The following is a 10,631-nucleotide window of genomic DNA, read 5'->3' on the forward strand; positions in this document are numbered from 1 at the left end:
CATGAGGGGAGGTATGAGGTCAGGAGTTTTCAAACATGTTGTTTAAGCAGCTGAACATTTTTATTCAAAGTAAAACTAACATGAAAGCGAATCTACAAATCAGATATGATGGTTAATTTTACATGTCAACTTGACTGGGTTAAGGGATGCTCAGCTGGCTGGTAAAATACTTTCTGGGTGCATCTATGCAGGTGTTTCCAGAAGAGATTCGCAGGTGAATCAGTGGACAGAGTAAGGCAGCTCCACCTTCAGCTCAGGCAGCATCCTACACGTTGAGGGCCCGGACAGAACAAAAAAGGCAGAGGAAAAGTAAGTTATCTCTCTTCCGAAGTTCAGGTATCCACCTTCTCCTGGCCCCAGACATCAGAGCTCTAGGACCTTGGGCCTTCAGACTCCAAGACTTACACCAGTGGCCCCAGTTTTCAGGCTTCTGACAGAGTTGCATCATTGGCTTCAGACCCAGCTGAATTCCACACCAATTTCCTGGTTCTCCAGCCTACAGATGGCAGATTAAGGGATTCCTCAGCCTCCATGAGCACATGAGCCAATTTCCATAATAAGTCCCCTCTTATGTGTCTGTAGTTGACCCTTGAACAACACACGTTTAAACGGCATAGGTCCACTTACTTGCAGATTTTTTTTCGACAAATATATTGAAAAAATTTTGGGAGAATTTACGACAATTTGAAAAAACTGGAAGATAAACCACATAGCCTAGAAATATTGGAAAAAATAAGAAAAAGTGGCCAGGTACAGTGGCTCATGCCTGTAATCCCAGCACTTCGGAAGGCTGAGGTGGGACAATTACTTGAGTCCAGGAGTTTGAGACCAGGTTGGGCAATGTGGTGAAACCCTGTCTCTACAAAAAATACAAGAATTAGCTGAGTGTGGTGGCACATCCCTGTAGTAGCCACAGCTACTTGGGAGGCTAAGGAGGGAGAATCACTTGAGCCCAGGAGGTCAAGGCTGTAGTGTGCTGTGATCGCGCCAGCGCATTCCAGCCTGGGTGACAGAGCAAGACCCTGTCTTTAAAACAAGAAAAAAATCAGATAAAGTTAGGTATGTATTAGTCAGGGTTCTCTAGAGGGACAGAATAGGATAGATGTATATATAAAGGGGAGTTTATTAAGGAGTATTGACTCACACGATCACAAGGTGAGGTCTGACAATAGGCCGTCTGAAAACTGAGGAGCAAGGAAGCCAGTCCAAGTCGCAAAACCTCAAAAGTAGGAAAGCCAACAGTGCAGCCTTCAGCCGATGGTTGAAGGTCCAAGAGTCCCAAAGCTGAAGAACTTGGAGGCCAATGTTTGAGGGCAGGAAGCATCTAGCATGGGAGAAAGATGTAGGCCAGGAGACTCAGCCTTTAGAATGTGGAGACTCTAGTCTTTCCACATTCTTCTGCCTGCTTTTATCCTGGCCACACTGGCAGCTGATTAGATGGTGCCCACCCAGATTGAGGGTGGGTCTGCCTCTCCCACTCCACTGACTCAAATGTTAATCTCCTCTGGCAACACCCTCACAGACACACAATACTTTGCATCCTTCAATCCAATCAAGTTGACACTCATATTAACCATCACAGGTATATTAATGTATAAAATATATGTAGATGCTAGGCTATTTATGTATTAATCAACTGTCTATGTTATTGAGAAGACTTCTGGTTGGCAGTAGGCTATTAGTAGTTAAGCTTTTGGGAAGTCAAAAGTTATATGCAGATTTTTAACTGCAAGAGGGATTGGTGCCCCTCACCCTGGAGTTGTTCAAAGGTCAACCTTGTATATATTCTGTGGTTATGTTCCTGTGGAGAACCCTGAGTAATATACCAGATAATGGTAAATGATCATAAAAGAGCCCAATGAATTTGGTGGATGCTATGTGCCAGACACTGTCGAGTCCTCCTCACTGCCACCCCATGCATGGGGACTATCGTTATCCCCATTCTAGAGAGAGACAGGAAAGCCCAGAGTGGCAGGAAACTTGCCCAAGAGCACAGAAGCAAAGCTGGGGTCCTAACACAGTCAAATGATTCCCCTCGAGGGGCTGGCTTTCCTGAAATCATGGGGGAGGGGCTACCCTTGAACCGCCCCCACCATGGCAGCTCCGAGGTCCTCAGAACATAGTTTGAAAGCCCCCCGTCCTGCCCCACCCCACCACCCTCCAGCACTGTCCTGTGTCATCTCACCAGCTTAGCTCTGCAAAGGAAACCCTCTCTGCTTGTGTTTTAAATTCTGTGTGTGACATCAGATCGTGTGCATTCTTCCACCATGAGGTTTTTTTCACTCAGCATTGTTGATGAGATTTATCTGAGTTGACACGTGTAGTTCTGGTTCCAGCATTTTTACTGCTGTATAGTATTCCATTATATGACATTTCCACATTGTACCCATTCTCTTGGGTAAAGGTTGATTTTTAAAAGTTGACATTGATAAAATCCCTAATAGCTCTTTTCAGCTCCATATAGGATGTCTTTTTCTCCCCGCCAGCTCTGCCAGCACCTTCTATGCCCTGCACACTCCTAATGACCATAATTCCTGATCCCCACCTGTCATCTCATCCCCACTGAGGGAGGTGGCCTCTGGACAGAGGGGAGGCAAACCTTCCCCACCTGGGCAGCACCTGGCCAACTGCCTGTAGGGTTGGAGGACTTGGTGCATTTGCCCACCTAGGGACAAAACGCCAGGCTGAGGCCAGGGCAACGCATTCTCTGCGCCCTGTAGGAAGTCAAGGGAGGCCTCCCTCCCTGCAGCTGACATTTAGGGCATCTCTTTGAAAGGCAGAGGGTGGCTGAGGTGCTATGCTCTTCCCTGACAGGCAGCGAGAGCATTATTTCCCCAGGATGAGCTAAGTATGGTGTTGCTGCCATCCTGGAGGTTGGGTGGGGAGGGCTGGGGATGAAGAAATAAGCTGACAGTCGTGGTTTCTAATAGCAAACACATGAAAGTTCATTAACAAGAGAATGATAATTTGCGAGTTTCATATAATGGAATGCTTATTGCAGTAAAAATGGTTGAACTTGAACTACATGTATCTACCAAGATCAATCCCATAAACAATGTTGAAAGAGAAAACCTAGTTAGGTGTGGTGGCTCATGCCTGTAATTCCAGCAGTCTGGGAGGCCAAGGCGGGTGGATCACCTGAGGTCAGGAGTTCAAGACCAGCCTGACCAACATGGAAAAACCCTATCTCTACTAAAAATACAAAATTAGCCAGACATGGTGGTGCATGCCTGCAATCCCAGCTACTCGGGAGGCTGAGGCAGGAGAATCGCTTGAACCCAGGAAGCGGAGGTTGCAGTGAGCCAAGATTGCGCCACTGCACTCCAGCCTGGGCAACAAGAGCTAAACTCCATCTAAAAAAAAATAAAAAATAAAAAAAACCTAGTTATGAAATAATGTATATTATTTATAATAAGCTACAAAAATGTGTGGGATTAAATAGCATCTGATTCAGGTTAAAAGAGGTCATCTGTGGTGTGGAAGGCAGGAGGTGGCTGGGGTGGGAACACTGGTGGTTTTAATGTGTATGCAATGTTTTATTTCTTATGCTGGGTGATAGGTTTGTACTTACTTATTATACTTGTTCTTAAACCTTTTAGTATCTTGAATAAAGTATAGCCTTTTTGTTTTAAGAAAGACAGGTAAGAAGGAGAAAAAAACAAAAAAAAAGGAAAAGGGAACATGTTAAAATCAGAAACAGATTCACCTTCTCTAACTGCTGAATTGTTCAGACGCAGAGCAATGGAGTATTCTCTGCAGCAGAGGAGCGTCTGCCTGTGTCCACACCTCTGGACAATACCCGTAAACTTGGGCATTTGTGCAAATCCGCTCCAACAGTGAACGTTGCCTGCAATACACAGCAGACCAGACTCATCCTGGCGGGGTGATGAAGCACACATAAACCCCATTATCCAGCTATTTCAGCTACTTGGCTTCTGGAAACTAACAATGACTCCTTCTCTCTTTTTTTCACTGTCATCTTGAAAAGTCTACACAGGGATTGCCCCGCCTGCTGAAACTCTAACAGGTGGCACAAGAACGTTCACTCGGAGTCTATTTAGAGCATAAGCTGCTATTTACCTTTGTCCACACTATTTACTCCATACCAGCTGAGAAAGAATTTTGATGTCAAAGACTGACACCTGAATTCCATCAATTTTCCAATTTTCTTTCTGGGCCAACCATGTCCAATTGGCCTGTGCAAGCAGTCGAGGAGGGGACTGTGATGGCGGCCCCGCTCTAGCCAGTCTGCTCTCCACGTTTTCATCCTGAGAGCGCAGCTGGTAGATCTGTTTCCAGGGCATCCTGCAGCGGGCGCGTGAGTCACGAAATCAGTCACACAAATGACCCACCACATATAAAAAAGCCACCAATACATCAACAGGCCTTAAAACCGAGCAGCAGTTGCAATAGCTCCTAGATCAGCGGCAGTAAGCAGCAGAGGCGGCCCAGCATAGACCCCGGGAGCAGGCCAGGCGGGCGCTGTGCTGCTGATTTATGCCTCCACTTCATTCTCTATTCAAGGTATGAAACGTTCTGAACAGCAGATGCTAAAAAATGAAAAAAGATTGCCATAACAATATGAAAGCAGGGTGCCGGGCTATCAAGAGGGGAATATTTATGTCCCTAGGGAGATCATTCTCACAACATCTTATCCATGTGTCATCTGGCAGGGCATGCGGGGCGGGCGGATGGTGGGAGAAGTGGCCACTTCGCCCCCTGCAGCACATCAGTGAGAGCCAGTCCTGCTCCAATCGGAGGTCCCCTTGTCATAGGCCTGTCCCCAACATGTACAGGACCCCTCCATTTGATGTCACTGAAGGAGTTGATCAATAGTTATCTTAGACTTGGCATCTGAAGACCGGTTTCAAGTCCCAGCTATGCCTTTTAGCTGTGTGACATTGGGCCAGCCATTTGCCCTTTCTGAGCCTCGGTTTCCCCATCTGTACAATAGATTCAATGATCCTTGGCTCACAACGAGTTGGAGACCTGGATACAAACATGCTCTGAAAACGGAGGGTGCCCAGGGAGCCATGGGAGGACCACACACAGAGGACTGAAGAGCAAATTCTCCTCCTCTTTTTGCAAACCTGTTGACCTGAAGAGGCTCTGCTGGAGGCCAGGAGGAGGGAGGGTGATGGAGCACTGAGAATTAGCAGCACTGGGGCATCTGGCCATGTCTAGACCATCAGGAGAGGGGGTTGCTTCGGGCTCCAGGTAGAGCCTCATGCTGGATCCTTTCCAGCTAGACTCCAGGGGTCTCAGGGGACAGAGTGGCAGCTGTGAGCTGAATTGTGTCTCCCTAAAAGATCTGTTCAAGTCCTAATCTCGATACCTGTGAATGTGATTTTATTCGGGAATACAGTCTTTGCAAATGTAATCAAGTTAAGTTGAAGTCATATTGGGTTTGATGGTCATTAAATCCAATAAATGAAGTCCTTTAAGAGAAAGGAGAGGGCGATTCAGACACAGAGATACAGATATGCAGAGGGAAGACTGAGACCATGTGGAGCGAGGCAGAAAGTAGGGTGATGCATTTACAAGCCAAGGATTGCAGGCAAGCACCAGAAACTAAGAGGGAAGCAAGGAAAATCCTCCCTGGGAGCCTTCAGAGAGAGCATGGACCCACAGGATTGGACTTCTGGCCTCCAGAAACAACATTGTGTTGTTTGAAGTCCCTCCATGTCTAGTAATTTGTTATGGCTGCCCTCAGAAGCTAACACACTGCACCCACAGGGATTAGGCATACTGGGTCCCAGGGCTTTACCACCCAGGCCGGGGCTGAGCAGGGCTCTGAGGGAAGATGAGGCCTCCGTTGTAACACAGGGAGCCAGCCAGGCCTAGGGGTGTGCCCAGCAGCCAGCAGAAGGCCACATCCACCTCTGAGGGTGGGGGGCGGTGGTGCGCAGGGATGTGCCACCCCTCTCCATGGCAACTAAAGTTAGGGGCAGTCCTCCAAAAAGCGAGCACAGGCTGTCCTGGGGTAGACCGGAGGCTCCATGCTCAGGGTGAGTCATTGGCTTTGCTCCGGGCCTGTTGGAACTTAACTCTCCTGATGGGCAACGGCAGCTCCAAGGGAGGCTCATGTGGGGCCAGCCTCTGGGATGGGGGAGGATGGACAAGATGTCCCCAGGCTGTGCCTTTCTCAGTGGCTTTTACGTCTGATTTCCCTGCTTCACAGAGAGGCCCAGCAGCAGGGGGCAGGAGGAGAGCTGGTCCAGCTCCCTCCCTGCATCCTCCCACCTGCAGTGACAGAGACCTGCCCACTGGGGTGGGAAGTGTGGTCCTCGGACCAACAGCCCTGGCCGCACCAGGAGCCTTTTAGAAACGCAGCATCTCAGGGCTTGCCAGACCCCTAAATCCAAACAAGAGCCCCTGACGCCCATGCACACCGGAGTCCAGAGCACAGCTGCAGAGCCCTGGTCCCCTAAGTTGGCCGTGGATGGCAGCAGGTCCACCTGGGAACGTGTTAGAAAGATGGATTAGGATTCCAGTGCCCTCCTCAGACCCACTGAGTCAAGGCCTCCAGTGCTGCCCGCCATCGTGTTCCACCCAGCACTGCAGGCTGGACAGGATTCCCTTCCTCCTTCCCCAGAGCCCGCTCTGCGCTGGAAGAGTTAGCTGCACTCTGTGCCCAGGGTCTGCGAGATGGGAGTCCTGGGAGGCTGTTCATGGGGCAGGAAGTCCAGGCCTGAGAGGCTCGAGCCTCAGGGTCCTAGTCTGTCAAATGAGCACCTCACAGAGCAGCGCTCAGGCTAAGTTAGAGCAAGATGCTAGCTGGGGAGTGAGTCACAAACCAGGGAGAGCAGGTGAGGATTGCCAATATTCTTCTGCCCGTTTCCTGGCCCACAGCAACCTGGAGAGTTGTGCTCCTGGGGAGGTGTCGGAGGTAGTGGAGTCTCTAGTCCCAGGTCCCTCTCCCAGCCTTTGTGGCCTGGATGTGCCAATACGGTGATGAGCAGACTCCAGGGGCCCAAGTGATCAACTTCTTTAAGATCTGAAAATCCACGTATTTGTCTATGGGGCCATGTTTCACAGTGATTCCAGCATCTTCTCTTGTATCATAGACGCAACAACCTAATCATGCAGGAGACTCCGGTCCAAGGTGTTTGGTGGCTGCACACACACTGGGATCCCCAAGACCCAGGATGGCTGACCTCATCAGGACCTGTTCGGGACCCTCAAACAACCCCTCCTATCACAAATGCCCAGATTCCACCAGGCTGGGCTACAAAACAGGTCCCCATGCTCAGCTAGCAGCTAGCAGCAGGTCTCAGGCTTTCTCAGGGTAGCTTGAGGCCATGAAGCCACCCCCTTCACTTCTCCCTCTGCAAGCCTGCCTGGGGGCCCCTCTGCTCTGCTTCCATGGCCCATGGGGCCTCTCTTCCCACTGGAGTGGGAAGGAGGGACAGGGAGGGTTTCTGGGGAGGTGCACTGAGCGGTCCCGGGGGCGGTAGCTCCAGCTGACCAAGTTTGTTGTATTTTACCCAAACCTCCCACTGGAGTTGAGGCGCAGTCTCAGCCATGGCGCACTGTGTCTTTTCCTCCTTTGCCTCCTTCATGCACGTCTCTCCCTTGGGGACCTGGCCCGAGTTCGGACTTAATATCCCTCAGTGAAACCACAGCTTCAACCAAGAGGGGGCAAGTTCTGTCATGCAGTGCGGGGAGTGTCACGTGAGAGCAGGGCTAGGAAGCAGTTTAGGAAGTGGGATGGGTTGGTCTGAAAAGCTTATTTTAGGGGACATTTCTAAAAAAAATCCTGAATTTTGTTCCCATTGACCCAGATAAACATGGACTTCATGCTCCTCAAATTTCCAAACCTCAAGATCCAGCAGAAACTGATGCTAAGGGGTGGGTTGGGGTGGGGATCGCCTTCCCCTGAGGTCCCCTACCCCTGATTTCGGCTTTTCTGCTAGGGACAGACCTGTCAGGGTGGTGGGGGCTGGGATGAAGGAAGCTGGATGGGAGCACAGAAGCCTTCAACCCTTCTCATCTCTGATGCTTCCTCAAGGGATTCAGAACTTTTTTTAAAATCACAGGGTCTGCTGCAAATCACAGGCAGGGGAGTAGCACCCCCAGGGCTGGGTAAAGCAGCAGCTATTTTCTAGCAGATGCATTGATTTATAGTTCTTTATGGAATTGTATCTTCCTAGTCTGTTACTTTTCACTTTGAGTAAAAATTAATTGTTTTGTTTAACCAAAAACACGACGGAGAGAAGGGAGAAAGGGAAAAGGGAGTGGCAGGGTTTGTGAAAGGAGCAGACTTCGGAGTCTCACAGAACCAGGACGGGATCCGAACCCCAGCTTCACAGTGGGCTCCAGTGCTTTGTGAGCGTGGGCAGGTTACTTCCCCTCTCTGATCTGCAGCTCCTCACACATCTGCCTGGGGGATGATAAGCCACACATCACAGTGTTCTCAGGAAGATGACAGGAAATAGTGGGTTTCAAGGTGGTGGCACAGAGCAGGTGCTGGCGTTTGTTCCTATGTACCGCTCAGGAGCCACTTTGCCAAACGCATCAAAAGTAGAGATGTTGATGAAACCAGTGTGATATGAGCCTTGGTGACGTCGCTCTGCCTCCTGATCAGAGGAGGGCTGTGCTATCTTGGCAGAGTTGGAACCCTCAGAAGTAAGGTCAAAACTTCATTGGAGACGACATCTGGAGAGGAGAGGAGAGGAAGAGGAGGAGGAGGAGGACAAGGAGGAAGGAGAGGGGAGAGAGGAGGAGGAGAAGAGAGGAGAGGAGGAGGAGACAGGAGAGGAGAGGAGGAGGAGAGAGGGGAGAGGAGAGGAGAGAGGGGAGAGGAGAGGAGAGAGGGGAGAGGAGAGGAGAGGAGAGAGGGGAGAGGAGAGGAGAGGAGAGAGGGGAGAGGAGGGGGGAGAGAGGAGAGAAGAGAGGAGGAGGAGAGGGGAGGGGAGGAGGAGGACGGGGAGGGGAGGAGGAGGAGAGGGGAGGAGGAGGAGAGGGTAGGGGGGAGGAGGAGGGAGAGGAGAGGAGAGAAGAGGAGAGGAGAGGAAAGGAGAAGAGAAGAGGGGAGAGGAGGAGGAGGGAGAGGAGAGGAGACAAGGAGGGGAAGGGGAAGGAGAGGGTAGGGGATGGGGGGAGGGGAGGGGAGGGGATGGTAGAGGAGAGGAGAGGGAGGAGGTACTGCTCAGGAGGCAGGAGGAATGGGCTCATTTGGTCCCAGAGAAGTGCCCCTGGCTTGAATACATTGTTCCAAGCAGGCCCTGACTGTGCCTTCACCAGTACTGAACACCAGGCCCAGCTTTTCACCTGGGCCATCTCATCAGCGACCAACCCACAAGAAAATCATTATTGCTTCCACTTTACAGAGAAGGCAGCTGAGGCCCAGAGGGATTTAAACAGGGCCTGCCCAAGGAAGGCCTGCAGCGGGAGGTAAGGAGGCAGGACCCACTGGCGAGAAGGTGTTTGTCCCCCTTGACGTTTCTGTCCTGTCCATGGGAAGCTGGGGGATTCCGCCCATGCTTCACCTCCCAGGGAGGCAGACATGTTGAGAAACACTGGCAGCTTCTCCCAGCACCTGCCTGACGCTTGTCCCTGTCACGGGAGGAGGGTTGCTAAGCTGTTTGGTCGGCGTCGCAGCATTTGCTGGAGGGCATGGTGACTGTGTTTCAAGAGTGGATGCCCATGTTCTAGCCCCGCTCTGTGCTTCCTCCACCGGGGGGCAGCCGCTCTCCTGCTCCCATCCAGGAGGCACACCCTACCTGCTAATCCAGCACCTCCCAAACTTCCTCAGGATCTTGTTAACAGGCAGCTTCTGACTCAGCGGTGCTGGGGCGCCCAGGGCTGGGCTAGTCTAAGTCTCCCAGCTGATGCTGGTCAGAGGACCACATTTTGAGGAGCAAAGCAATGGGTTACAATCTTAGCTCAACACCTGGGGAAACGATCACCTGGGGATTATTTTTAAAATACTGGTTTCCAAACCCCACTGAGAAATATTAAATTATAGTCAGTTTAGAGGCAGACCCTGGGAAATGAATGATTTTTGATGCTCTTCAGGAGATTCTAACATGCAACTAAAGTTGAGAACTACTGTTCTAGAAGCAGGCTTGCCTCTCTCTGCCCACCTGTGACCAGGCAGGTAGTGGGCTGATCTAGGTAAGTGTGCCCAGATTTTGCCTGACAGATCCAGCCTCTGCCTCCTCTTCTCCCAGGGCACACCGGAGACTCCACATTCCAAAAATATGAGTTGCCCTTGACTGGAAGCTTTTCAATGGAGCTTTTTTATCAAAGGTTCACATTGGAGGTTCTGGGCATCTGGCCAGACAAAACAGCCCTATACTTCCCACCTGGCCATTTTTCTTTCTGTGTTGGCTCCATCATCCAGAGCCCTGCCAGATGGAGGAGTACCAACATTTCAGACTTCTGAAAGACTAGAACCCCAAGTCTGTGTGCTCTCTGAACCTCTCAGCTTCCCAAAGAGGGAAGATGGGCCTCTCTCTCTCTGCTGCAGGTAGGGAAGAACCATGAGATGGAGAAGCGGCAGCCCGATCACCCCCAAACCTCGTCAGCATCCCCACCTGGCCCCAACCTGCCAGCCTTCACCAGGCTCTTAACAAGAGGCCAGTTCTCAGCCAGCCTCTCTCCTGTCCTTGAGCGGCAAGTGGGCA

General features: G+C 50.9%; 1 long non-coding RNA gene across 3 annotated transcripts in view; it reads left to right on the forward strand.

The window, feature by feature from the left end:
* Positions 1–5,260, forward strand: part of LOC129524906 (uncharacterized) — a 167,820-nt gene extending 162,560 nt beyond the window's left edge. For 2 of the 3 annotated variants that reach the window (XR_010135302.1, XR_010135303.1), the window contains 2 exons: positions 192–309; positions 3,634–5,260. This is a non-coding gene — a long non-coding RNA (uncharacterized lncRNA). The remainder of the gene's footprint in view (positions 1–191; positions 310–3,633) is intronic. The other variant, XR_010135301.1, reaches the window with a different exon arrangement.
* Positions 5,261–10,631: the final 5,371 nt, after the last annotated feature.

Source organism: Gorilla gorilla, chromosome 8, assembly GCF_029281585.2.
Source record: "Gorilla gorilla gorilla isolate KB3781 chromosome 8, NHGRI_mGorGor1-v2.1_pri, whole genome shotgun sequence".
NCBI lineage: Eukaryota > Metazoa > Chordata > Mammalia > Primates > Hominidae > Gorilla > Gorilla gorilla.